General features: G+C 39.1%; 1 protein-coding gene across 1 annotated transcript in view; it reads right to left on the minus strand.

The window, feature by feature from the left end:
• The window catches only part of RGS6 (regulator of G protein signaling 6), a 662,738-nt gene extending 649,921 nt beyond the window's left edge, over positions 1-12,817 (minus strand). The window contains 1 exon segment of the mRNA XM_072629224.1: positions 12,286-12,817. The gene's annotated coding sequence lies outside the window, so the exon portion shown is untranslated.
• Between the last annotated feature and the right edge of the window lie 15,153 nt (positions 12,818-27,970).

A 27,970-nucleotide genomic window follows, 5' to 3' on the forward strand; every position in this document is an offset into this window, starting at 1 on the left:
TGCCTTCCAAAGCCTCATTTCACCTGACATTGTGTTTTCAAAGAACCAATTAAGAATAATATGTCTTCTGACTTCCGTACTGCTGCTTTATTTTAATTTTTTTTACAGCATTATTTTATTTTCAAATGTCTATGTTCAGCTTCCCTAACTAGTCGGTAAGATTCTTGATGGCAGGGATCATGTCATATGTGTCTCTGTGTCTTAGCTTGAGGACTGGAAGATGAGAATAAGTAAGTAATAGCAGAAAACGGTTCTACAACGGGCACCATCTGCATTGAAAGGAGATGGCCCATCCCCCAGGGAGTTCTGACTCTAGTAAGTGAATCAGGAGAAAGACACCACAGAATGAAACACTAGAGGTGGCAGCAAGGGGGCAGTTAGACCCCACAATTCCAAAGGAGCATAAGGTAAAACTTGGAGACATCAGAGACACTAAGGAATGAATGTGCCCAATTCCTCCAATGCCAGAGTCCTGGAACAAAGCCCTGTTCACTTGGTGTTAGAATCAGTTCTGATAAACTCAAATACCTGTGGACTAAATTATTCTCTTTGGAACCATAAACTAAAATTGAGTATTCAAAGTTTAGCATCCAAATCAAAGCAGGAGGGAAAACAATGTAAAATGACAGTCACAAGACCTAAAGAAACCAAAGTAAACAAATTTTACCACACTCTATCTTCCCAAGGCTCAGCTGCTCCCACCCATTACGAGAAGAGGTCTCAACAAATCTGCCTGTCTCAAGAAGTTAAACAGACCAGGAGAAAGTTGTTGCCAGGTAGGGACCACACTTACCACATGAGTGAATTTACATGAAGAGGATTTCAAACTTCTCCAGGGGCCACAGATACAGTTATTGAAGTTTTATTGAACCCATGTGAGAAGGAAAGCTAGAGAGAATCCTTTCTGATAGAATGAATTTCTCATATTCTGAGCCCAGGAATTTGTTTTAAGTTTTGTCTCCTTTGGGAAAGGGCTGAGAAATGTTGGAATTAATGACTGGGAATTCAGTACCTTAAAAATTTTGGCATCCTGAAGTAGTGATAGGTAGATCAGAAGTGGATGAAGAAACAGCAGAAGAGTATAAAACAAACCTACTGGAAAGTGTGTGTGTTCCTCCTTCGTTGCTGAAGAAGACCACGCCATCAGAAAAGTGATGACATGACTTGAGTGAGGGAGGGCTGTGCAGGTCAGCAGTCTCACTTCTCCTCCAGAGTCATCTGAATTCAGTGACCAGATATTCATCAGGATGACTGGAGATGACCCAGTTGGGGTTAAGTGACTTGCCCAAGGTCACACAGCTAGTGAGTGTCAAGTGTCTGAGGTGAGATTTGAACTCAGGTCCTCCTGACTCCTGCACTGGTCTCAATCCACTGCACCACCTAGCTGCCCCTTCAGAAAGTGGTAATATCCTTGGGATAGGGATAGACCTGTGATTTCATAGGCATAAGGAACTCCTGGTATGGAAACTCCTTCCACTGACGCAGATGGGGAAACCCATCTATGATTCATGTTCTTAGAGGACACAAAGAGGTGTGACATGCTCATGGTCCTATAGCAAGTAGAATGTCAGAAATAGAAGCCAAACTCATCTACCTGCCTCCAAGGCTTTACTCATTATACCTTCCTGCATCTGTATAGACACTTGTTCATTTCAGTCTTCCTGACTGCAGGCCCAACACTCCATCCACTACACCCTCAGCTATATATCCTGGTTGTTATTTTTGCTGTTCAGTTGTTTTTCAGTTATGAATGACTCTTCATGCCTCCATTTGGGGTTTTCCTGGCAAAGGTACTAGAGTGGTTTGCCATTTCCTTCTCCAGTTCATTTTACAGATGAGGAAACTGAGGCAAACAGGGTTAAGTGACTTGTTCAGGGTCAGATAGTAAATGTCTGAGGTCAGACTTGAACTCAGAAAGATGAGTCTTCGTGATTTCATCCCTGGCACTCTATCCACTGTGCCACCCCGCTGCCCCTAGCTATACATACATACATACATACATACATACATACATACATACATACATATATGAGGCTTTGGGGTATACTGGTTACACCCCTCTGTCCTCCCTTCCTCCCTTCCTCTTTCCCTTCCTCCCTCCCTCCCTTCCTTCCTTCCTTCCTTCCTTCCTTCCTATGCCCAAAACCTTAAACCCATGGGCGGGACAACAATAGGTCCCTGCCCAAGCTTCACTTAACAACTGGCTTAGCGTGATTATCACTAGTAACAGTTTCTGTTGATTTACTTATTTTTTCTTTTGCCCATTAAAGGGGCCATTCCCTAACTACTTCTTCAAGAGGCCTATTCACTTAATGGGCATTACCTCCCTCTAAGTGAGTACCTGAGAAGGTCAGCCTAAAAAGGCCAAGGTCTCCCATGGCATCCTGGGCCATCTCCAGTCATCCTGATGAGTATCTGGTCACTGGATCCAGATGGCTCTGGAGGAGCTGGTGACCTTGCACAGCCCTCCCTCACTCAGAACAAAGTCAAATGCAAATCACATCACCATTTCTGTTGTCATGGTCTTCTTTGAAAAAGGACAAACACAGACATACATATATGTGTATACACATACTACACATATATATGTATGTGTAAATATATAACTGTATGTATATGTATGTATATACAGCTATGTGGGTGTATGTATATATACAATATATACTGCAAAATAGCTAATTCTCTGTTGTTTAAAATTCTCTAAAACTATTTTTGTAAGTTACAGATAGGTAGATAGATGGATATCTTTTACAACAAAGATATAAATGTGGGATAGAATTCTAAAAAAACAAAGCAACACAAAAACAAACTTATAAAATCATGGCTCTAAAAATAATAAAAGCAAAACAAATTATGTTTAAGACTAAGGAGTTCTTCAAATCATGCTGCCATTTTTTCTCCTACACTGGATTTACCCATGACTATCTCAGAACACTGAATTATTTTTAAGGTACTGAACTGCCAGCCATTAGTTACATGCATTTCTCAGTCCTCTGGCATGGCTGATCAAAGGAATAAAGTTTAAGTGACAAGCCTCTAATGCCACCCCAAGGGGGAGATGTTGCCCCTATGTGACTCATCAGTTGTCTCTCTGCTAATCAGCAATTCTCTCTTGTTTGCAGAGCCAATACATCCAAAAAGGGGCATCTGATTCCCCCATTACTTTGTCTAAGTGCCCCTGTAGCAAGTCATCATTCCTTGGCTCTAAAGGAAAAAAGAAACCTTTATTTAAGCACAATCTATATTTTCCTCTTTGTGCTGCTGTTCTGCATTATACTCAACAGTTTTTTTGTTTATTTGTTTTACCAAGATTAGGATGTGGCAAATGACACAGAGTTGAAGATGTTTCCCCTTGGACTGTGAGGAGTCCCCATCTAGAAGCAAGGGTTCCCTTCCCCATTTTTCTTTTCTAGCCACAAGGTGATTTTCCATATGGTACTTGGAAAAGGATGACAACATTGATACATATCTCTGTACATACTGCAGATTACAGTTTCTTTGTGCCTTGAGCTCCTATTAGGCCCTCTGTTCACAGCCAAGGAAAGGTCTATTTGAGAAAGACTGAAGACAAAAGGTGACATCATGAATTTAAGTGGACACCTACTGCTTTTTCTCCCGTCAAATTATCGCTACAAATTATATTGCTCTTCCCTCTGATCTACCGCCATCCCAACCTCTAGAGTAACTTCCTTTCAACAGTACCAGAAAAGGAAATTTTGCTCTTAACTGACCAATCATACCTACTTTGTACTTAATATTAGCAAAAATGAAATTTCAAAAATATAATCTTACCCTGGTTTTTTTATACATTGCCACATTTTAGGTGCTTTCTATTTTTCTTTACTTGTCCTTTCTTCTCAAAGAGGACCATGACATCAGAAAGATGATGCTATGACTTGCAAGTGAGTTGGATTTAAGTGAGGAAGGGCTGTGCAAGGTCACAGCCTCATTTTCTCCTCTGGAACCATCAGAGTTCAATAGCAAGATAGAGATCAGAATTATTGGAGATGATCCTGTAGGTGCTTTCCAGCACCTAAAAAAAGAAATAAAATCTGAGTCATCCATTCAAAAACCAATATTGCTAGGAAGACCTGACGGGCTAAATGATTTCCTCCTGATGGAAGCTGGAGCTCTACTCGTTGAACACACACTTAGAACCCAAGAGATTAGCCTCAATTAGAAGCTTAAAAACATTTATCCTGTGGTTAAAAGGAGTCTACCTGCCAAAAGGAAAAGAGAGATGAAATGTGAAATTTTGGGCAGATCAACTCACTTTTCTGGCCCCACTATCCTTATCTACAAAAAGAGAGAATTGGAAGAGATAAGCTGGAAGCTTCCAGCTCTAAAAATCAAGAAATGTAGAGATAAAGTTATATCCTGCACTCCAGTCATAATCCTCACCTTCTCCCTTCCTGTCTCTACCCTCACTCCAACCAGAATTTGAGAACTGCATAACAAAGATGGGCAGAGAAAACTCTGACAGGAGAACTTCTGCCTAGTTTCACCCAGACCAGGTCTCCAGACAACTTCCAGGTCATGTCCCTACCATACTGCCTCTCCCACATGCTCCTCCCCCTGCCAGATCTCTTTTAGGGGTCTTTCCCTATTCAAGAAACTCCCTGAAGATAGGACTGTCATGTTTCCTTGTAATTGTGTCCTCAGCATTTAGCACAGTGCCTAGCACATAGTAAGAGCTTAATAAATTATCTATACATAGATGTTTTAATTGAGCCCTGAAGATCTTTTGATATTCCATGGCAAACCTACGAATTGAAGATAGATATTAGAGATAGATTCTTCTAGATTAAGGATTCTTAACCTATTTTTGCATCACAGACATATTTAGGCAGTCTGAAGAAACCTTTGAATCCCCTCTCAGAATGTTTTTAAAAGAATAAAGCAAATACACAAGATTTCGAAGGAAACCAATTATTATTGAAATACACTTATCAAAATATTAAAAAAAAACAAATTCAAATATGTCAGCTTAAGAATCCTAGTTTTAGATGTTGTTGAGAAGAAAAGTTACAATTAAAAAGTGGAAGAAATTCTAAAGGTACTGTCCTGGGCCTTCTCTTTTCTTTCAACAACTCTATGCTCATTACTCCCAAATCTTTATATCCAGCCCTAGACAATCTCTTCTGTGCTCCAGTCCCACATAATGAACTACCTAAATATAATTTCAAATAGGATTTCATGGAGACATCCTAAACTTTGCATGTCCCAATTATCATTATTATTATTTAAAAGGATTAAGTCTCCTTATCTCACGCAGGCTGGAAGTACTGTATTGTCTATTCACAGTTGTGTTCCTAACTTGTAATAAGGAGCTGTGATCTTCTCTATGACCTGGGCTAGTTTTTCCCTCCTTAAGCAACCTGGTGGTCCCTCTTTCCTTGGAGCTCACCATATAAATGCTGAATTTTGGTTGGATGCCCAAGCAGCTTAACCCACTGCAGCTCAAGAAATCTACCAGCCTCAGGATTACCATGAGTGTACCTATATACCTGGCAGAACTCATTATCTTTCCCCATAATCCTCCCCTCTTCTGAATTTCCCTATTACTATTAAAGGCACCATAATCCTTCCGATTATCCAGACTGGCAAACAAATTTCAGTTTCTCAACTCTTCATTCTCCCTCACTCCACGTATTTAGTCAACTGCAAAAATCTTGTTTCCATCTACTTAATTTCACCTGGATATGTCACAGACACTATCCTAGATCAGGAACGTATCACCTCTTCCCTGAACTACTTTCAAGAAGTCTCCAAATTGGGCCCCCATTTCAATTCTTTCCCCACTCCAATCCACCTTTCCTAAAACATAAATCTGACCATATCATCCCCCTACTAAATAAACTCCCTATTGCTTCTGGAATCCTCTTTCTGACATTTAAAACTCTTTACAACCAGTGTCCCTTACTACCCTTGCAATCTTCTTAGACATCATTCCCTTCACCACACTCTACAGTTTAACCAGATGGGTCTACTTATGATTCCCCACATATGCTGCTCTATTTCCGGTCTTCATCTTTTCAGTGGGCTCCCAGTCAACATCATCAGCCTCTTTAGAATCCATGGTTTCCTTGCAGTCAGCTCTAGCCCCACCCACACATGATGGGATGTGAACTATTTGCACTTGCTTAGGGTTCCACAGACATGTTCATTTTTCTTGTAACGAATCTAGTTTCAACACACTTGTCTCATGGACTTATGATATAGAAGCAAACATCTAGAACTGAAAAGGATCTCAGAAGACAACCCTCCTCCCTCACTTTAGACTGTAAGTTCCTTTAGGATAGAAACTGTCTTTTATCTTTCTAAGTTTTTAGCACAGTGCCTGGTACAACCTGTTGTTGTCCACTTGTTTCAGCTGCGTCCAACTCTTCTGACCTTGTTTGGGGTCTTCTTGGCAGAGACACTGGAGTGGTTTTCCATTTCCTTCTTCAGCTCATTTTACAGATGAGGAAACTGAGGCAAACAGGGTGGAGTGACTTGCCGAGGCTCACACAGCTAGCGAGTGTCTTGAGGCCAGATTTGAATTCAGGAAGACTGGTCTTCATTATTCCAAGCTCTAAGCTTTCTCCCCATTGGGCCATCTAGCTGCCCCTGGTATATACTTAATAAAAGCTTGCGTACCTGCTCTTATAGACAGTCTTATAGATAGAATATAAGAACTTTCTTCCCTTTAGATAAAGGTTTACAAGAAAATCTGTTCTATTATCTAGTCTCCAAATTAAAGAGGAAAATGTACCAGAGAAAGGGACTCCTAGTTATTTCTTTACATATAGTAAATGCTCACCAAGTGCTTACTAAATAAGCTACAGTAACTTTGTATGAATCTTCCTGAATTTAAATCTAATTTCAGATACTTACTAGCTGGATGACCCTGATCAAGTCATTTCACCCTGTTTGTCTCAGTTTCTTATCTGTAAAATGAGCTGGAGAAGAAATGGCAGGCCACTCCAGTATCTCTGCCAAGAAAACCCAAAAAGGGGTCACAGAAAGTCACATAAAATTGAAACAACTGAACAACAATAAAAATAAAACCTTGAATGAGTTGACCAGAGGGAGGACTGGGGCTTAAAATTGATTTGCTGTCAGAATCCCCACCTTAATATGCCAGGTAAAATCTCCCAAGTCATAACCCTGTTTTCAATAAGGAATAAATCCTTAATTCTAGTGTTTGTGGTTTCCTTGTAGAAATTTCACTCACTTTCAGACTAAGGCAGTTATATTCCTATTCAATTTCTACAAGTAGCCAAGACTTGGAATCAGTTCCAAAGAGAAAATAAGTTAAGCACATGCTTTCTCCACAAATAACTACTGCAAATATGAGACATCATAATATATTTTTGTTTCCCTTGTAGATTAGAGGATTTCTAAGGAAGAAGCCCCAATTTAATCTGGTTACACTTAGAAATTTTATTGATGGCTGCCATTGTTAGTGGCTCTAAAGTGGATAGAATGCTGGCCTTGGAATCAAGAAGACTCATCTTCCTGAGTTCAAATCCAGCCTCAGACACACAGACCCCAGCTGTGTGACCCGAGGCTAGTCACTTAAGCCTGTTTGCCTCTATTCCTCATGTGTAAAATGAACTAGAGAAAGAAATTGCTAAACACTCCAATATCTTCGCCAAGAAAACCCCAAAATGAGGTCATGAAGAGGTGGACACAATGGAAATGACTAAACAACAACAAATTGTTGATTTAGACAACTACCGTTTAAGAGGGTATACCTTACCACAACTTTCTACACTAAGCATAACTCATTGTGAAAAAATAACTAACATCAATTCACATTTATATAGCTCTCTACAATTTCCAAAGTGGTTAACTCACAACGAACAAGTAGGATAGATGGTCCAAATGTGATCATCCCCATTTTACAGCTTAAGACAATGAGGCTCAGACAGGTGGAATAGCTTTCCCATAGACACACAACTAGTGTAAAGTGGAAAAGCTAAGACTTCAGTTTGGATCTAGAAGAACTGGATTCCCTTCTGACTCCCAGTTCAGTGTCTTTTCTCCTTGTTCTATTGAAATAAAGATAATAAATCATTATCCAAAACATATGTCTTAGATCAACTATGAAACACAATTTCTCAAGACTGCAAGAAAAGAAAAACATAGTTGAAGTAGTCATTTACAGCAAACATTAAAGCTAGAGAGTTATATGAAAGAACAACCTTCAAGCACGTGCTTCAGGAAAGAAAATTCCAAAATTCTATTAATTCAATCTGCCTCACTGCTGCCATTCAGCATGAGAAAGACAATTTAAACCTAATCGTATTTGTATGGTACAAACTAAGAGACACAAGTTTGCTATTGATGACCCTGATTTCCAAAGCAACCTTCCAACAGGCTGATGTGGCACAAAGAGCATTAAATTAGGAATTAGAAGATCTGAGCTCCTCTCTCATCTTCATCATTCACCAGCTGTGTGACCTTGGGCAAGTCATTTCCCTTTCCAGAGGCTATTTTCTCATCTAAGAAATAGGGGTCATAACTCAGTCTCTATCAAGGAGGTAGTTATGAGGATCAAAGGAGATCATAGCTATATAGTGTTGCATAACAGCAAAGCAGTGAATATAAGCTATTAAAATTCAGGGAAAACATTTTCAGAGGGAAAAACAAAAACCTTTTCAATAGTATTTAAAGTACTCCAAGGGAATGAATAAGATTTTTTTTTCTCTTCTCATAAATACATATAGGATCACAGAATTCAGATGTAGAGGAGATATTAACGATGATGTCATCCATCACCTTCAATGTATAAAGGTGGGAAATGAATTCCCCAAAACGATCACTTGGCTAGTAGGTATCAGAGCCAGAAATTTCCTCTGACTCTTCTGACTTTCATTCTAATTCTCTTTCCATTATATGTCACACCTTTAAGAAAACAACTTCTTCATAGGAAAATCCCCTGTCATTCCTAATTCTGATGGAGAACTTTGTTTTGTAAATGATAAGAAATATTTATTCTCCCTGCAAATAAGCGCAACTAATGAACATAAAATTCCGTTTCACCAAAGCTAACCAGTTAGTAAAACTCTCACAAAATACAAAGGAAAGAGCAGGGGATTGGGATTTGGGAGACCTGGATGTGAATCCCAGCTCGGACATTTGTCAGCTGCTTGACCTTGAGCAAGTCACAGCTTCTCTATGTCACTTTCCTTCTCTGTAAATGCTGGTAGGCTGGATTATTTCTAAAACACTTCTAAATTCTCTGACATACTTTTCAGTAGTAAGAGATCACCTTTATGTGATTTTTTTGGCATTTTACAAAGCTCTTTCCTCACAATAATCCTGTGAAATGTGTGGTAAAAGCATTATTTATCCCCTTTTTACAGAGAACTCAAAAATGCAGTTTAGAGAGGTTAAGTGATTTGTTCAGAGTCACACTGGCTAAGTGGCTGAGTTGGGATCCAAATCTACATCTTTAGATTCCAAATCTATCGTGAGACTACACTGCTTCTTAGATCTGGTTACAAGGCTCTGAAACTTCAGAGGGTGGGAACATTCACCCACAAACAATTCAACGTCTACATTACAACTCATGTTGAAGTTATGTACAGTCTTCCTATTCCTACAACATAAGGAGCATCATACCTGTAACTACAAAAATGTCATACACCATAATAATGTTAGGTATATAATAATGTATCTATTAATTCCAGGAAGGATGAGCACCAAACCCTTTCCTGGATTCACAATTGGTCCAAACCAAGAAAATATGACTTGAGTACCTAAAAAGAAAAATCTAATCTTATACTGAAAACCTGAGAGTATTCCTTTCTTTCCCCTCTATCCCTATTTATCCTTTGGATTAAAGATAAGTACATGACACAAAGCTCCCAATTCATAACTTTTGATGTTTTATCTTTATCCCAACCGAATTTTTCAGAAATTCCTAGGAGAAAATTGTGAGTGTAGGTGATAGAAACACATAAGCAGAAGAAAAGCAGAAAGATTTTTAAAATGAATTATTCCGTTTTAACACGAAAGTTTGTCCCTGGGAAATAAAGACATCCAAAATTATAGGATATCATTTTAGCCAAGTCTTATTCTGAGACTTTTTTCCCTTCCCTGAAACATATGCCTCATTTTAATGTTTCTTTTATAAGACAGTTTATCCAGACAAAGGAGGGGGAAAAAAGCAGTCCATTCAGAAATATTTCTACTAAAAAAACCTTGTTGTAATTTTTCATTTGATATGACAATTTGTCACTTCAAAGCAAAACCAGCAGTATTTTACTGACAATTCTAGAGAAGTAATAGAGTTCCTTAAAGGAGATAATGCAGATAATAAATGATACACCATGTAACAAATTTTGTACTTTTTTTGTAGTGGAAAGAAAAAAAAAAACACCATGAGAGTTCCCTAATAAAACACCTTACAATGACTGAAATGCCTAGAATTCAGAGACAGCAAAACATGAAGTATGCAACAAGGGTCCATGTACATCATTTTTTTTTCCTTTTTTCTACCAATAGGTTTCCGAGGTTATATTGTTTATGCTGCAATGTGGTATGACACTAACATCCCATCAATTCCTCAACATAATTGATGATGGATGCTCTGTTTTGCAGGCAATTTGTCTCTTCTAAGCATGTATGTTGTGATAACCCATGTTTGTTTTAATCTTATTCTCATTCTCATTTGAACAAAAAAAATGTATTCTCTTTGCAGAAATGACCAGTGTATAAGAAGAAAGCCTAACTGGATGCTCCTTAACGGAAAAAAAAAACCTACCATACATGTGAAGATGCCTTTTTCCTCCTCATCTCAGTCCTCATCGTCACCTACATTCCTTAGAAAAGTTGTTTGATGATTTGTTACATACGTTAAAACTAAGATGATAGCTCCAAATTTGAGTCATAGTCACAACTTTACTCTCTAGATCTCTCAAGACCTTAATCCATCAACCTTGGAGCATTCACAAAACAGCATCTGTACAGAAATTATACGAACACTGCTTTAAAAAAACCCACTATCAATGTATATACAAAGTTCAGAGCATTGTTGTTATCACATGAGTTTTGCTTTTTTTATACTATTGCCCATTCCTTTGAGAGTAGCATGCACTCCAGAGACCTGTACAATGGTTTTTAAACCATGTCACTTTCAAATCCTGATTCTTACTCTGCTCCATTTTCACCCGGTGCCCAAGACAACACTGGGGATAGAGGGAGGGAAACAGTTTTCAATGTTGTAGTTTAACTGGTTTGCTTATTTCTTAAATCTTTATTAAAGACTCCTGAATTTTTATTCATAAGAGCCTACTGATTTATAAAACTGCCTGCTAATCTGGTTCCCTGATTCTAGTACGTTCCAGTTAAGATATTGAACAATAAGAAAAATACCTCAACACTTGGCTTATATTGCTTGGGAAATGCCACTACATGGTCCTGCAGACAAACTTCTTTCCCTGACCTACTCAATTAAAAGCAAGATACTGCAGCTTTTCATTCTGAGCAAAATTACATTTTCTGGGTCACTTTCTTAGCCTCACAGGGCCACTTTCTGTGCAGCATGGCAGAAACAGTAAAGAAAGATGTTTAAACGCAACTGGTTTCAATGTTATTGTTGCAAAAGGCAAGATGATTTGGGGCTTTTTCCTCCTGGCAGTTTCCAAACAAATATACCTCCACAGATACTTTAGTCTGCACCTTCCTCCGCATGGGAAAAGACTCCCTTTGCTTTGTCCAAACCCCAAAGGAGAAAGACTTACCATGGGGCAGGGAGGGGGAAATTTAATGAATCCCTGTTTCTTATTACAAGTTTCTACAATACACATTTAAAAGATTGAAAATGATAACAGAAAGTGTTTTCCCTCGACATTTACAGTAAAATATTCTTTCTCTCTCCTCTATGTATATTGTATATAGACAGATAATTCTCTCTACATAGATATCTAAATATATATATAATAGTGAGTATTACTTTTATATATACATATGCATACATATAAATACGAGTGTGTGTGTATACACACACACACACATAATCTATGTATATACAGGAAGATCCACACAGGACAGACATGCAACCCAGCCTAGCCACATCACACATGCTTTCCTCTTGGCACACATATGGCGTGCATGCATTTCCAAACTAGGCACAGGCAAATCTTTGAACACTTATTCCTAACAGACATATGCCCATACACAGAAGCTGAAAAGATAAGCATGAATGGGAGGGGAGAGAGGGAACGCAGTCTTTAAGCACCTTTCCCCCACATGTTTCTTGCACATTTTTTTTTTTGTCCCAACTACAATTACCTTAGCAACCAAAGAATTGTCTTTTATTTTCCTTTCTGCTTTAAAAAAAATTGTTATTCTCCTCGGGGACCAGCTCGAGCCTGGTTCATGGCAAAAAAAAAAAAAAAAAAAGGCAAAAGAACCCAAGACTCCCGCAGCTTCTTCTCCTTGGGGACAAGTGCAGGCTTGCTTCCGGGCTATTCCCCAGGTTTCTTTGCCCTTCCTAGTTTTCTCGGACCCGGTTCCGGGACATTCCTCAGAGAAAAAGCCAAGAGAGGAAAAGCTAGTGAGCAGCAGCTCCGGCCAACATGGTCCTCTGAGCGCCGGGGCACCACTGGGTGCTCCAAGTCCTTGTTTTGATTCGCTCTCCGGGGCTCCCAGCCCTCTTTCCTGGGTGCAGTTCAGCGCTTCTCGGCAGCCCCCCAGAAGGCAGAAGGGTCGGGCGCCCGCGCCTCCTTCTCCTCCGCCTCCTGCCCCTTCTCCGCCTTTCCGCGCAGCGGTGGGAGCTGGGCGCCGAAGGCTGCAGCCGGGCGAGGGGGAGCCGGCAGTCCGCAGCTGCGGCCGCCGCTGCTGAGGAGGAGGCAGCACAAGTATCTGCCTTAACTCTCCAAGAATTGTTCCCGATGCCCTGGCGAGCTGCGACAGCGGCGCCCGCTGTTGGGTGCGGAGAAGAGCTGCAGCCCAGACGGCCGCACCTGTGGAAGGAGCACCTGCGACAGGAGCGAGGGGAGCCGAGACAGAGCCGGGCGGGGGAGAGTGGGGTGGGGAGGGTGGAGAGGGGAGGAGAGGCGCGGGCCCCGGGAGCAGGGGCCCCTGGGGCGCTGCGCTGCGGAGAAAGCGTGAACTTGTCAGTTGCTTGGAAATTGGCAAACGCTACAAATCCGGACTTGATTTTTGTGTTTTGTTTTGTCTAGACTTAAGAAAGGAATGGAGAAAATGCTAATAATCATACACACACACACACACACACACACACACACACGCACCCCCCAATGGCTGGTTGTTAAACATAAATGAGCAGACCCCTACCAGGGGATCCTACCAAGAAAGGCCTTCATTCTACAGAAGATAGGATTTGTGCTGTCTTAAAGGAAGCCAAAAAGGGGATGGGAGAGAGAGCATTGCAAATTAAGGGGACAGGGGGGAGAACCAAGGCATGGAGATGGGACAAAGATCCTGTGATCCCCTTGTGATTTGCCGTTCCGAAAAAAGGAAGATGAAATTTTCTGATCTCCGAATTGTCTTCCAAGTCGAGGGCTTTACTGAAAGTTTTGAACATTTCCCTTTTGGGATGTTACTTTCTTGTTATCCATCTTTTTCGTTGTTTCCAAGTTGCCCCCAAGTAGCCCCTGGCTCTGCTACATCTGTTACATTGTATCGAGCTTTAGAATTGATGATGCTACTACCTTTACCTCAATTCAAGTCAATCAACAGGCATTCATTAAGCTTATTATGTGTTGGGCACAGAGCTGGGGGGACAAAGACAACAGATACCTTCAGGGAATTTACATTGTTGGGGAGGAGAGAATATGTACATATCAAGTCAACCAGCATTTATGAAGTACCTACTATGTGCCAGGCACTATGCTAAGCGAGGGGTACAAAGAAAGCAAAAAAAGACAGTCCTTGCTTTCAAAGAGCTCATGGTCTTATGGTGGTGGTGGATGGGAATGGGGGGCGGGGAGCAGCACTCAAACAACTAGGTACAAACAAGATAAGATATACACAAGAAAGAAGGAGAAGGAGGAGGAGGAGGAAGAATCATCATCTCAGAGGCAAGGCATCAAAATTAAGGAGAGCTGGTAAGGATGTCCTGCAGAAGGTGGGATTTTACCTGTGTAAAATGTGTGTCCACAACCACTTATTGGACACCTACAATATGCCAGGCACTGTGCTAAAGATACAAAGAAAGGCAAAAAATAGTCCCTGCTCGCAAGGAATTTATAAATAAAAAGCATATAGGGGAATCCTGTATACTAAGCCTGGAAATATAGATTGGGGTTCCGTGGTGAAGGGCTTTAAATGCTAAACAGAGGTGGTTTGTATTTTCTCCCAGAAGCCACAAGAGTTTATTGAGCCATTAGGAACCACTGGAGTTCATGGAGCAGTCAATTTAACAAACATTGATTAAACTCCCATAGGACAATGTATATAAGTGCTGTGCTAGGCTCTGGGGTGGGGGTACGATATGTGGATATGACAGTACCTGCTCTCAGTGAGTATACATTCTAATGGGAAGACACAATTTTTGTACAATACAAATATATACGTACATAAATCTATATATGTAATAGGAGGACCCAGTACTTAGAGCATACAAAGATTTTAGATTTGCCCTTACATGTGGGTTATTCAGTGCATGCAAGATTATATTCCTTGTCTGGTTTCAATTCAATACCAGGAACTTCAAAGAGCCTAACTCTAGCCATGAGATCCTTACATTGCCACAAAAAGACAACTGAAAGGATGATGAAATGGAGATTGAAATAGGGAATAAGTATTTTTTACTAAGAACTTACTATGTGCTAGACACTGTGCCAGGCATTTTACAAATATTATTTTATTTGATCTTCACTAAATGTTGCTATAATCCCTATTTTACAACTGAGGAAACTGAGGATAACAGATGTCAAGTTAACTTGCCCAGAGTCACATAGATAGTAAGTATCTTTGTTTGAACTCGGATCTTCCTGACTCTAGGTAGGTAATACCAAGTTTGAGAAAGGTTTGAGAAAATGACCTCTTGCTCTCTGTTTCTCTATCAGTCTCTGAGTAAAGAGAATTGCTGTGAATACCCAGCAGGTTGAAGCAGGGACAGCAACTGATACCTCTCCATCCAACCACCACGTATCTTTGAGTGCATTACCATACCTATTTCTTTTGGGTTTATTCTTTCCTGATCTTAGGTGAATTCATATCTGAAAATAGAATAAACCAAGTTAAAACCTGGAAGTTGAGGAGGGTGAAATATAACTGGTAAATGTCTTTGGGGGAAAATGCATGCATACACTTTTAAGTTTATTTTTAACACTTTGTATTATTAACATTTTATAAAATCTAGACAATCAACAAAACAATAAATTGAGCCCTGATTTATATCAATTTGACAGGTATTACTGCTTACATTGAAAATTTAGCAATTGACTCTCTCTAGTACACCCCTGCTTTTGAGTTGATAAGTTCAGAGGAGCCATCAAGGTCCTGTCAGCCACCAAAGTTGGTAGCAGAAACCACCTTGGGCCAGTAGCAGCAGAAAGTGAAGTCTATGAGGAGCTAACCCTCTGGAGCAACCTACTTGACCCAGTTCAGCAGTGGACTGATCTATCAAGTATCTGTTTCCTACAAAGAGCTAGCTGCTTGAGCAAGGGAGAAACTAGTCTACTGTGCTAGGTAGTGGGGGCACAAAAACTGTGCTAGGTAGTGGGGATACAATCACTGCCTTCAAGGAACTTACATTCCAGTGGAGGATATAACATGTACAAATGTAGGTGTATGCACAAAATATCTGAGTAGACACAAGGTTACCTGGTAGGGTGGGGAAAGCCACTAACTGTTGAGGGAGAGAGATGAACAGGAAAGTAGCCCTTAAGCAGAGACTTAAAAGAAACCAGAGGACCATCTCCAGTTGTCCTGATTTATATCTTGCCACTGAACCCAGATGGTTCTGGAGGAGAAAATGAGACTGGTGACTTTGTACAACTCTCCCTCACTTAAATCCAATTCACTTGCCAGTTATGGCATCACTTTCCTGATGTCATGGTCCTCTTTGAGAACAAAGGACAAAGAGCAACAAAGGAAGCCATGAATTACAGAAGATAAAGGTGAAAAGGGAGTACATTCTAGTCAGGGGGGACAGTCAGTATTATATACAATACAAATAATTATTAATATTATTTTGCTATTCATATCATTGTTATATATTCAACATCTAAGTAACATTTTGTAAAGCATTTATCATTCTCGAATGACTGATATTTGTATGGACTTATTATTTCAGACCTCTACCTCAAACTTCATGTAGTATTTTCTTTTGCATTTACAATGTATCATTATGTATTATATTTAATCTATGTATGTGTCTTATTACCATACCAGGAGGAAAGCTACATGAGGGCAAAGGTTATATCTTTTCTCAAATTTGTATCTCTCTCAACATATTGCATAAATTCTTAATATATTTAGTTGGAATTGAGTTGAATTCTCATATGCCTTCCTAATCTTAAATAATTCTTGTCCAAAAAGTGTCTAGCCAACGAATTAGAGGCCTCTGTCTACTTTTAATATTGTGAGGATACCAGTGTAGGATCTGGGCTGCCCATCTGTTGTGTCATGAGTGACACTATAAAAGAATTGTCAGAAAGTGTGAAATATGACTATTAAGGAAAACAGATAATCTTTAAAAGAGAAAAGGGAAGAAAATTGAAGGCTGGAGATGGGGACAAGCTAGGGAGACAGATTTATACAATCTTTAATGCTGGAGTTTTAAAATTTGAAATTAAAATAGATGGAAATTTATCCGGTTTGGTACAAATGAGTTGAATTCAAGATGAGTTGAACTTTTTAGCTGTTTTAAGTAATTGTACAGTATGTATAGATATATCAGTTCAGAAACAATAAGCAAAGAGAGGGGATGAATGCATTTCAATGTACCCTATTCTTCTTATGTACACCCAGAAAGTTATTTAAAGATCCCTCCACTTCCTCTATACTCCTTCTTCCAATCAGCCTACACTTGATTTTCCAGGGAATCCCAAGTAAGGAAGCTGAAATTCAAAACTACACACATACACCCCAGATACACACACACACACACACACACACACACACACAGTATTGTTCCATTTCTCTGTTTAAAATATAGTATATTCGGGTGCAGAGCCAAGATGGCAGAGTAGAAAGATACACATACACTAGCTCTTCCTCCACAGCCCATAAAATACCTGTAAAGAAAGACTCTTAACAAATTCTAGAGCAGCAGAAGCCACAGAACAACAGAGTGGAGGAGATTTCCAGGCCAAGGTGACCTGAAAGGCCAACGGGAAAGGCCTGTCACATCAGGTGCAGAGTGGAGCCCAGTCCAGCCTTGGCCATACAGCATGACACTGGGAGGAGGACCCGAGCATCCCTCAGGGGCAGAATCCCCAGTGGCAGTAGTAGCGGTTTGCAGATCCCTCAACCCACAGGCACCAAAGGTTAGTGAGAGGGTTTTTTCAGCTGGCCTAGAAGGGAGCAGGGTCTTCCCTTAGCTCAGGTCTCAAGCGTGGAAGCAGAGGCTACATCAGGCAGCAGCAGCACCCACAGCAGCCCTCATCCATTGTTGAATTGTAAAATCCCTGTGGGAACTGAGCAGCTGATCCTTACCTCAGCCCTATGTGGTGGCCCTGCCTCCACCTAATGCTCCTCGGGGATTTAAGCAGCTTATCTTTGTCTCACACTGAATGGTAGCCCTGCCCCACCCCACCCCACCCCAAACCCCCACCCCACCCCCCCCACCCCCGGGTGAAAGCTCCTGGGGGAATTGAGCAGCTTATCTGAAACTCAGCCCCCAGTGCTGGCTTGGGGGAACTGGAGGCCAGGTGGTTGTGGAGAGGAAACTCTACCACTCACAGATTCTGGGAACATAAGTTTCTCGTGGCTCCCAGACCAGTGTACACACTTGACTGTGCCACCTTGGAGGAACTGAGATCTTATAGATCCCCAGAGTATACCCTACTCTTGACAAAGGATCTAAAAGCCAAGTAACTAGTTGGGAAAATGCCCCAAAAAGGGGAAAAAGTAAGACTATAGAAGGTTACTTTCTTGGTGAACAGATATCTTCTCCCATCCTTTCAGATGAGGAAGAACAATGCTTACCATCAGGGAAAGACATAAAAGTCAAGGCTTCTGTATCCCAAACATCCAAAATAAATATTCAGTGGTCTCAGGCCATGGAAGAGCTCAAAAAGGATTTTGAAAATCAAGTAAAAGAAGTGGAGAAAAAATTGGGAAGAGAAATGAGAGAGATGCCAGAAAATCATGAAAAGCGAGTCAACAACTTGCTAAAGGAGACCAAAAAAATGCTGAAGAAAATAACACCTCTAAAAATAGGCTAACTCAATTGGCAAAAGAGGTTCAAAAAGCCAATGAGGAGAAGAGTGCTTTAAAAAGCAGAATTAGCCAAATGGAAAAGGTGGTTCAAAAGCTCACTGAAGAAAATAGTTCTTCTTTAAATTATAGTATATTCCTTTTATGACACAAATTTGGTGCTGACACTTAAACCAGAGAAAGAAAACTATAGACCCACTTACCTAAAGAATATCAATACAAAAATTTTAAATAAATACTAGCAAGGAGATTATAGCAATATATCACTAAGATCACATGTTATGACCAGGTGAGATTTATGCCAGGAAGGCATGACTGGTTCAATATTAGGAAAATTATCAACATAATTCAATAACAAAACCAGCAAGAATCATATGATTATTTCAATAGATGCAGAAAAAGTTTTTATAAAACACAACACTCATTCCTAAAAAAAAAAAAAAAACCACTAGAAAGCATAGGAATAAATGGAGCTTTTCTTAAAATAATAAGTAGTATTTATCTCAAACCATCATCGAACATTATCTGTAATGTAGATAAGCTAGAACCCTTCCCAATAAGGTCAGGGTGAAACAAAGATGCTATTATATTATTCAATATTGTACTAGAAATGCTAGCTATAGCAATAAGAAAAGAAAAAATTTGAAGGAATTAGAATAAGCAATGAGGAAATAAAGCTATCACTCTTTGCAGATGATATGATACTATACTTGGAGTATCCTTGAGAATTAACTGAAAAAACTAGTTGAAATAATTAACAACTTTAGTAAAGTTGCAGGATCTAAAATAAACTCACCCAAATCATCGGCATATACCAACAAAGACCAAAAGTAAGAGATAGGAAGAGAAATCCCATTTAAAATAACTGTAGACAATATAAAATACTTGGAAGTTTATCTGTCAAGGCAAATCCAGGAAGTATATGAACAAAATTATAAAACATTTTTCATACAAATAAAAACAGATCTAAGCAATTAGAAAAATATTAATTGCTCAGGAATAGGCTGAGCCAATATAATAAAAATGATAATTCTACCTAAATTTATTTATTCAGTGCCATATCAAACTACCAAAAATATTTTATAGTGCTAAAAAGTTAATGAAATTCATATGGAAAAACAAAAGATCAAGGGAATTTAATGAAAAATTGTAAAGGAAGATGGCCTAGCCCTATTAGAACTCAAACTGTATTGTAAAGTAGTAATCATCAAAACATTCTGGTACTGGCTAAGAAATAAAGTAGTAGATCAGCAGAATAGATTAGGTATACAGTACAAAGTAATGTAAAGATCATAGTAATGTAGTATTTAATAAATGCTAAGATGCCAGCTTTGGGGAAAAGAATTCACTATTTGACAAAAACACTGGGAAAACTGAAAAGAAGTGTAGTAGAAACAAAAGCTAGACCAACATCTCACACCATATACCAAGAGAAGATAGATAATTTAAACATAAAGGGTGATACCATGGGCAAATTAGGAGAATATGGAATAGTATACCTGTGAAATCTATGGATAAGGAAAGAATTTATGACTAAATAAGAGTAAAAAGCATTATAGGATGTAAAAAAAAAGATAATTTTGATTTTAAATTAAAAAGGTTTTATACAAACAAAACCACTGCAACCAATGTTAGAAGGAAAGCAGAAAACTTGGAGGGAGGGGGAAATTATAGCAAGTTTCTCTGATAAGGCCTCCCTTCTCAAATATAAAGAGAACCTATTCAAATTTGTAAGAATACAAGTCATTTCCCAATTGATAAATGGTCAAAGGATATGAACAGGCAATTTTCAGATGAAGAAATCAAAACTATCTGTAGTAATATGAAAAAATGCTCTAAATCACTATTGACTAGATAAATACAAATTAAAACAGCTCTGAAATACCACCTCACAGTTATCAGACTGGATAATATGTCAAAAAAAGGGCAGCTAGATGGCACAGTGAATAGAATGCCTGTTCTAGAGTCAGGAAGACCTGAATTCAAATCCAGCCTCAGACACTTACTAGCTATGTGATCCTATTAGCTTTAGGTTCCTCATCTATAAAATGAACTGGAGGAGGAAATGGCAAACCCCTCCAGTGTCTTTGCTCAGAAAACCCCAGATGGGGTCACAAAGAGTTGGACATGACTGAAACAACTAAACAACAACAACAATATGACAGGAAAGAAAAATGACAAATGTTGGAGGGGATGTGAGAAAATTGAGACACAAGTGCATTGTTGGTGGAGTTGTGAACTGATCTAACAAGTCTGGAAAGCAATTTGAACTATGTCCAAAGGGCTATAAAATTGTACATGCTCTTTGGCCCAGCAACCACTACAAGGTCCACATTCCAGAGAGATTTTAAAAAAGGAAAAGGACCTATATATACAAAAATATTTAGAGCAACTTTTTGTTGTGGCAAAGAATTAGAAATTGAGGAGATGTCCATCAACTGGGGAATGGCTGAACATGTTGTGGTATGTGATTGTGATGGAATACTATTGTGTTATAAGAAATGATGAGCAGGATGTTTTAATAAAAACCTGTACTTACATGAACTGATACAACATGAAGTGAGGAGAGCCAGACCATTTTACACTATAACAGCAGAGGTCAACTATGAATGACAGCTATTTTCAGCAATACAATGATTCTAAACAATCCTGAAGAACTTGTGCTGAAAAATGCTATCCACCTCCAGAGAAAGAACTGATGGAGTCTGAATGCAGATCAAAGCATACTATTTTATACTTTCCTCATTTTGTGTATGTATGTATGTATGTTTGGCTGGGTCTGTGTTTTCCTTCACAATGTTTTGTATGACCGTACATTCAGAACCTATGTAAAATTGTTTGCCTTCTCCATGAGGGGGGTAAAGGAGGGAGAGAAGGGAAAGAATTTTGAATTCACATTTTTAAAAATGTTAAGAGATTGTTTTATGTGTAATTAGAAAAATATTAAAATTAAATATAGTATGTTAACAATAGATTTATTTTGGGAAAAAAAACAAAACATAAAAAACTTGATCACAAAGACAAGCCCTGGATTTATCCAACTTAATCCAGATTGAACTCTTGGGTGCAGCATTTGACAGCCCATCTGAGGGAGAAGCATGGGATAAAAGAAGGAATGGTAAGATCCCTTTTCTTTTTGAGGAACTAGCCACTTGTATGACCAACAACTCTCTAGGATATCCAATGAATTTAAGTATGTGTATCGTGGCAGAAAAGAATTGAATTATCATGGGAAAAGGACTCAGCATCTCAAAATAAAGAAAATAATTGGCGTGTCTCATAATTTTTTAAAAAATCACACAGATGATATTTAAATATCGTGTGTGGGCATCCTTTCCACCTTTCTACATCTTCCCTGTGTGATTCTTGTGCTTTCCTAACGTCAGTCCCCTACAGAGAATCAGCCTAATGCCCTAAAGGCCTTCCTCTGGTTCTTTTAATGTCTTAGTGGCATTAATGTTCCACTTTCTCTTTCCATCTGTTGTCTTTCATTCTCCAGGTATGCTTGTCCTTGAAAGTTTCTTTCTTGCCACTTTTTTGAGAAAATCATCACTAGCAACATCCTAAAGCCTATACTCCTCATATGTTACTATTGCCTATTGGGCTGCTTGTCATCTTAATTATTCTGAGGTTATATTCTTCCCTGATTCATAGCCATATAGAACCTTGAGGACAACAGTGGTGTAACAAATCCAGACTTATGTAACAGAATTGGGGGCGCTGGGGTGGAGGAGGGAGGATGTTGAACTTACTTGCAAAAGGATTCTTCATTTTTCTAAATAATCAACCAAAAGTTGAAAGCCAGCATAACCTATGTCATTAAAATGTGACTTAATTTCTAGTAATTTGATTCATCATATGGTGACATAAGGGTAGCCAGATGGCACAGCAGATAGAGTACATGGCCTGGAGTCAGGAAGACCTAAGTTCAAATCTGGTCTCAGACACTTACTAGCTGGGTGACCCTGGGCAAGTCACTTAACTCTGCCTCAGTTTCTTCATCTATAAAATGAGGTGGAAGAGGAAATGGAAAACCGCTCCAGTATCTTTGCCAAGAAAACCCCAAATGTTGTCACAAAGAGTCAGACATGACTGAACAACAAAAACATGGCAGCATAAACAATGTCTTTGAAGTCAGTGGTCCTGGATTTAATTTCTGTTTCTGATGCTTTCTCCCTGTGTGACCTTGGGCAAGTCCTCTTTGGCCTTCAGTATCCTTTTCTATGAAATCAGATTAGATAACTTCAGAGATCCATTCCTCTTTCTAGACTGCTGATCTTAATACTCATCAATAGAATGTAAACTCCTTGAGGGCAGGAATGGGGTTTTTTTGTAGTCCTGGTCCCTAACACAGGACACAAAAGCTGACAATAAATACCCCATTAATTGAATCGAGTTGAATTCCCGCTCAGCTTTTCAGGAAGATTACTACAGGGTAAAGTGAGGCCCACTTGTACATAAATCCAGAGTGCTATGATTATTTCTTAATCAGAATAAAATATGAGGGAAATGACAGCAGAATTAGGCACAGGTGGCTATGGTACAATTCTCGAACCATATAGCAATAAAGGAAGGAAATGAGTCGGCAATCTGATTTCAATAACAGTATTGGCAGAAGAAGACAGAAAAATATTGTTGATGTCAGTGAATTTGGTCCATGTGTATACAGCAGCAGGTTTTGTGGAGATAATGAGCATGGGTAACACGTGTCCTCATTTCCCCCGGACTGTCCATTTTTGATGCAACAGCAGCTGCTACCATTCTCTTTCTTGAACTCCCACACTTTCTCTTTCTCACTATTTAGTGGAATCTTTTGCTGTTTTTGAAAATAGAAGGGTAATTTCTTTGCATTAGGGCGTTAAAGTAAATGAAAAAGGGTTCAAGAATTTCTCCAGGGGCTTCTATTCTAGCCCATGTTGGAATGATATGAAAAGCTCATGGATCATTTAACAGTTACCGAAAGGAGGTTTAGTTGGGCATGGCAAGAGAAGAATATTTAACAAGAATATGGATTGAGGATACTGTGAGTAGATTCATCTGAGTTGCCTATAGTAGTCAGCTAGCCAAGCATCAGATAGCACCAGTTTTTTGTCTAGGCAGACAACGGGGAAGTGATGTCAGTAGCCTGAGTCTCTAGTTCCTTAAGCCAATCAGTTCCCAAGAGTGGTTTCAATACTAGCTAGCTTTTTAAGGAAAACCTAGGCTAACTTGCATGGTGGTGAGGGTGAGGAAGGGTTAGGATATTGTTTTCACCACTGCATCTGATTATAAAAGGGTTCTCCCTAGATCTCTCATGGACTTCGTGTCTTTAAGGTAGGTTTCCATGATTTTTAAAAATCAGATATGCAACTTCATTGGTATAAAGGACTTTTAATGGAGAATGTCTTGTACCAATGCAGGTTGGAATCATATCTGCAACTTCTTTTTCTTAGACCTGAGTTGAAATGCAACATCTTCTATTTACTACCTGTATGACCTTGGGTAAATCACTTAATTTCTCTGTACCTTATTTTCTTCCTCCATAAAATCAAGGGATTCAATTTGGAGGATCTCTGAAATCTCTTCCATCTCTGAATCTATGTTCCTGTGGCCCTTCCCTTCAGAGATCTATAAGTTGTGTTGAAATATTTTTCTCTTTCCATTATGTTAATATTCCAGGACCAGCTCTAAAGTTTTGAATATCATTTTTGCTTGGGAATGAATATATTTGTATTAGGACACTGGATCATCAATGCTTTTGAAGTGAAGGAGAAGGAATTAAGCATTTATTAAATACATAGTAGGTGGCAGGCACTGTACTAAGGACTTTACAAATATCTAATCTGATCCTCACAACAACACTGAGATTGGTGCTATTATTATCCCCATTTTACAGTTGAGGAAGCTGAGTCAGAGAGAAGGTAAGTGATTTGCTCGGGTTCATGCAGCTAGTAAGTATCTGAGGCTGGATTTGAACTCAGATCTTCCTGACTCCAGGCCCAGTGCTCTGTCCACTTGGCCACCTAGCTGTATTTGAGATGTAGGAGTAACATCATATAATAGTGGGATGCTCATTTACCACATTCCATTGCTGTATCAAAAGTAGTTTATAATCAAGACACACAAGTGCTCACACACAGGACATATGTATGTATACACAGAAAAACTCAATAAACCATTTTCATAAGAACTTTCGATTTCCAAAAGAAGCATTGATTGCATTGTTTATTTATTAAAATAGTAAGACATTTCCCTCTACATACAGGATCACTGGTTTTACTGAACTGTTTTTCTTTCTTATAAGACCCAGCTCAGCTTACCTAGGAAAGTATCTGCTTTGTCACTTGAGAGCAGTCATGAAATAGCCAGAGGATTCTTCATAGAAAGTCCCAGCGTTACCTGAGTTAAAGAGAGACAGTGAGCAGAGCCATTCCCTGTTAAAAGTTCACTGAGTGAAGCACTCTTCCTTGCCAACTAGACAATCCTATTTGACACAGTTTTAATGAAGCCTCTTCCCCCAACATACCTTCAGTTGTGATGAAGGACCAAATCTCATCCTAAAGTCCTTCATGGGTGACTATGTTATCCTAGGTGGAGCAGTGGATAAATCACTGGCCCTGAAGTTGGGAGGACCTGAGTTAAAAATCCTGTCTCTGAAACTTACTAGCTGTGTGACCCTGGGCAAGTTACTTAACCCCAGGTTAAGTTTCTCATCTGTAAAATGAGCTAAACTACTCCAGTATCTCTGCCAAGAAAACCTCACATTGGGACATTGGAGAGTTGCACATGCCTGAAATGACTCAATGATATTTTCCTAGAAGAGGCTAGGAAATTTCCTAGTACAGTACATGTTCCATAAGATAGGCCCCGCACAAGTCCATACTCAGATGTGCTCCAGGAGGTACAATCCCTGTTAAGTATGCAAGAAACTAATACAGTTCTTTATTTGTTCATTCTTCCAACATTTACTGTGCCCCAATAGATGTGAGGAACTGTAAGTAGTATATTGCATTGGAAAGACTACTGAGTTTGGAATCAGATGACCAAGGTTCAAAGCCTGCATGTGCTATGTACTATCTTTGTGACCTTGAGCAGGTTATTTCAATTCTATAAGCCTCAGTTTCCTTATCTGTAAAATAGTGAATGTCAGCATGGTGTGATATAAAGAATCCTGGATTTGAAGTCAGAAGACCTAGGTTTGGTTCCAAGCTCTGCCACTTACCATCTATACAAATCTATGCTCCTATAATGCATGTTCTGAGAATGGGTCTGTACTTTCCAAGTACCCATTAATACCCCTATAATCCTATGAGGGGATTGGACTAGATAATCCCTAAAATCCTTTCCCATTCTAAATCCAATGTTCTATTGATATGACAGATAGACAAATTATGGGCACACAAAGTGATTACAGAAGCCAGATTTGTCCAGTTTCATAGATAAATTTTAGCTCTATTGGATTTACATTCCAGGCTAACTAGACTCTCCTCCAGTCTAAAAACTCACATTAAGAAAATGATTTTTCAGTTTGATTATCCAGATGTGAACCCAGACTTAGATCATCACTCTACAAAGTCCTTTACCATTCAGACTGGTTTTACTGTCCTCCTTCATTCTCATGCTCAGAAATCCCATGTTTTCTCAGTTAACTTAAAAAAATTCTACCCTTGAATCATATTACTCCCTTTTAGATTTTATTTTTAATTTTTTTTATTTTTTTAATATGGTTCTTTTTTTCCAGCATGTCTGCTCTCCTGTTGGTCTCCTTCCTATCATGAGCATTTGTTCTTTCATTGGTATTTGAAGTTTCTACCTCTAGAAGTAATAGATGTGCTTAATCTTTTCTGAACTGAAGAGGAGTGCAATTGGTAGGACAGGGCTAAGAAGAAACTGTTGTTCATTACAAGTTGACCAAACACCAAGACAGAAGCTTGGTGAACAGACTTCTTCTTAGCATGACTAGGTACTTAACTGCTTTAGGACTATTAATCATAATCTCTATTTTCTCTGACCTAGATAAGTGAGGAAAAGATAAGTAACAATGAGTCTTATGACTTAAGGTTAGAGATTATTTAAAAATTACTTCAGGTAGAAATAATAATAATAGGGCATTTCTACAATACTTTAATGTTGATGGGACATTTTGCTCACAACAATCATGGGAGGTAGCTAATTCAGTTAATGTCTTCATTTCCTGGAGAAGAGAAATAACACCCAGCAATATTTAGTTCTTTGTCTGGGCTCATACAGATAATAAAGAACAGAACTGGGATATGAGATTGGATCCATTGACTACACATCTAGGGCTCATTCTCATTCATATAGATCTAGAGATAGAGAGAGCTATGCATGTTTGTGCATATGTGTTTAATGTACCTATATATCTGTATATATAATATATATTATACATGTGTGTGAATACATCTGCATGTACATGTTGTGAGGTCTATTCCCCACATGTAGCATGAAGGCATCACTATGAGGTTCGAGGGAAGGCAGAATAAACATTTCTAGCCTCTTTTCTCCCTACCTTCTCTACCACCCTTCACCAAGAGATTTTTTAAATTCCTGTCAGGAGGGGAAGCAGAAATTTGGGGCAAGATGCCACTCTGCTCTTCTCAGAAAGAGAAGCCCTAGCCCTATTGGGCCAGAATTATATCTCTCTGTTCTCATAAATATTGTTAGTCTAAAGGAATTGTGTTTTCAGGTTCAAGCTGATTTCTGATTGGTGTTTCAATATTGGTAGGAAGGAGGATCCCAAGCTTTATATCTAAGGCTTAATCCCTTTGCCTTCAAACACCAGTTCCAAAATGAACATACATAGCAATTATCAAAGAAAGCCCCTTTATTCACATCAGTAGCAGATCAAAAATCAAAGAAATTATATATAAGAGAATAAATATATGCAGAGTGAAGGAGCTCTCCCATTGGAAGTGAGGTAACACCTCAACCAAGAGAAAGAGTCTGAGATCTCACCCAAAGCTAACTTCTCCAAAGTCTCTAGTGTAGCAAACTGGGGATAAGGATATGCTGAAGACTGCTCTTTTCCTTTATCAATCTGAAGTGGGATTGGCTTCTTTCATCTTCCCTCTCAAAGCTGGAAGCCAGAAGCACCTAAATTTAAAAGTTAGATAACTTGAAGGAGACTAGCTGAGAGTTGAAGAGCTCTCTTCTCCCCAACTCTAGCCAACTTCACCTCATCCCTCATCGTCATAGTATTCATCTCCACCAATACGGAGAGAGTCCTATACCAATGGATTTTGGAGGTCCCATGTATATGTGTGTGTGTGTGTATATAAATGTATGTATGTATATGTACATGAACATGTGTGTGTACATGACCATGTATGTGTATATGTACATTGTGTGTGGGAGCCTCTCCTGCCTGATGCTTTTCTTTACTCAATCTCTAATCTAGGCTATAATCCAGAGTTGATCAGATAGTGATTCCTCGTGTCTTTGTTACCAGTTCATCTATTTCTCCTAGGTTCCCCATATGTCCTCCAATTGTTCTAGTCTTCTTCCTTCCTGAAGTCACTGGCAAAGCTATCATTCATCCACCAAGATATTATCACTCCCACTTTGTGGATGAGAAAATAGAGAAGTTGAATGTTTAATTGGCACAGTCAATAAATGCTGCAAT

This window comes from Notamacropus eugenii, chromosome 1, assembly GCF_028372415.1.
Source record: "Notamacropus eugenii isolate mMacEug1 chromosome 1, mMacEug1.pri_v2, whole genome shotgun sequence".
Classification (NCBI taxonomy): Eukaryota; Metazoa; Chordata; class Mammalia; order Diprotodontia; family Macropodidae; genus Notamacropus; species Notamacropus eugenii.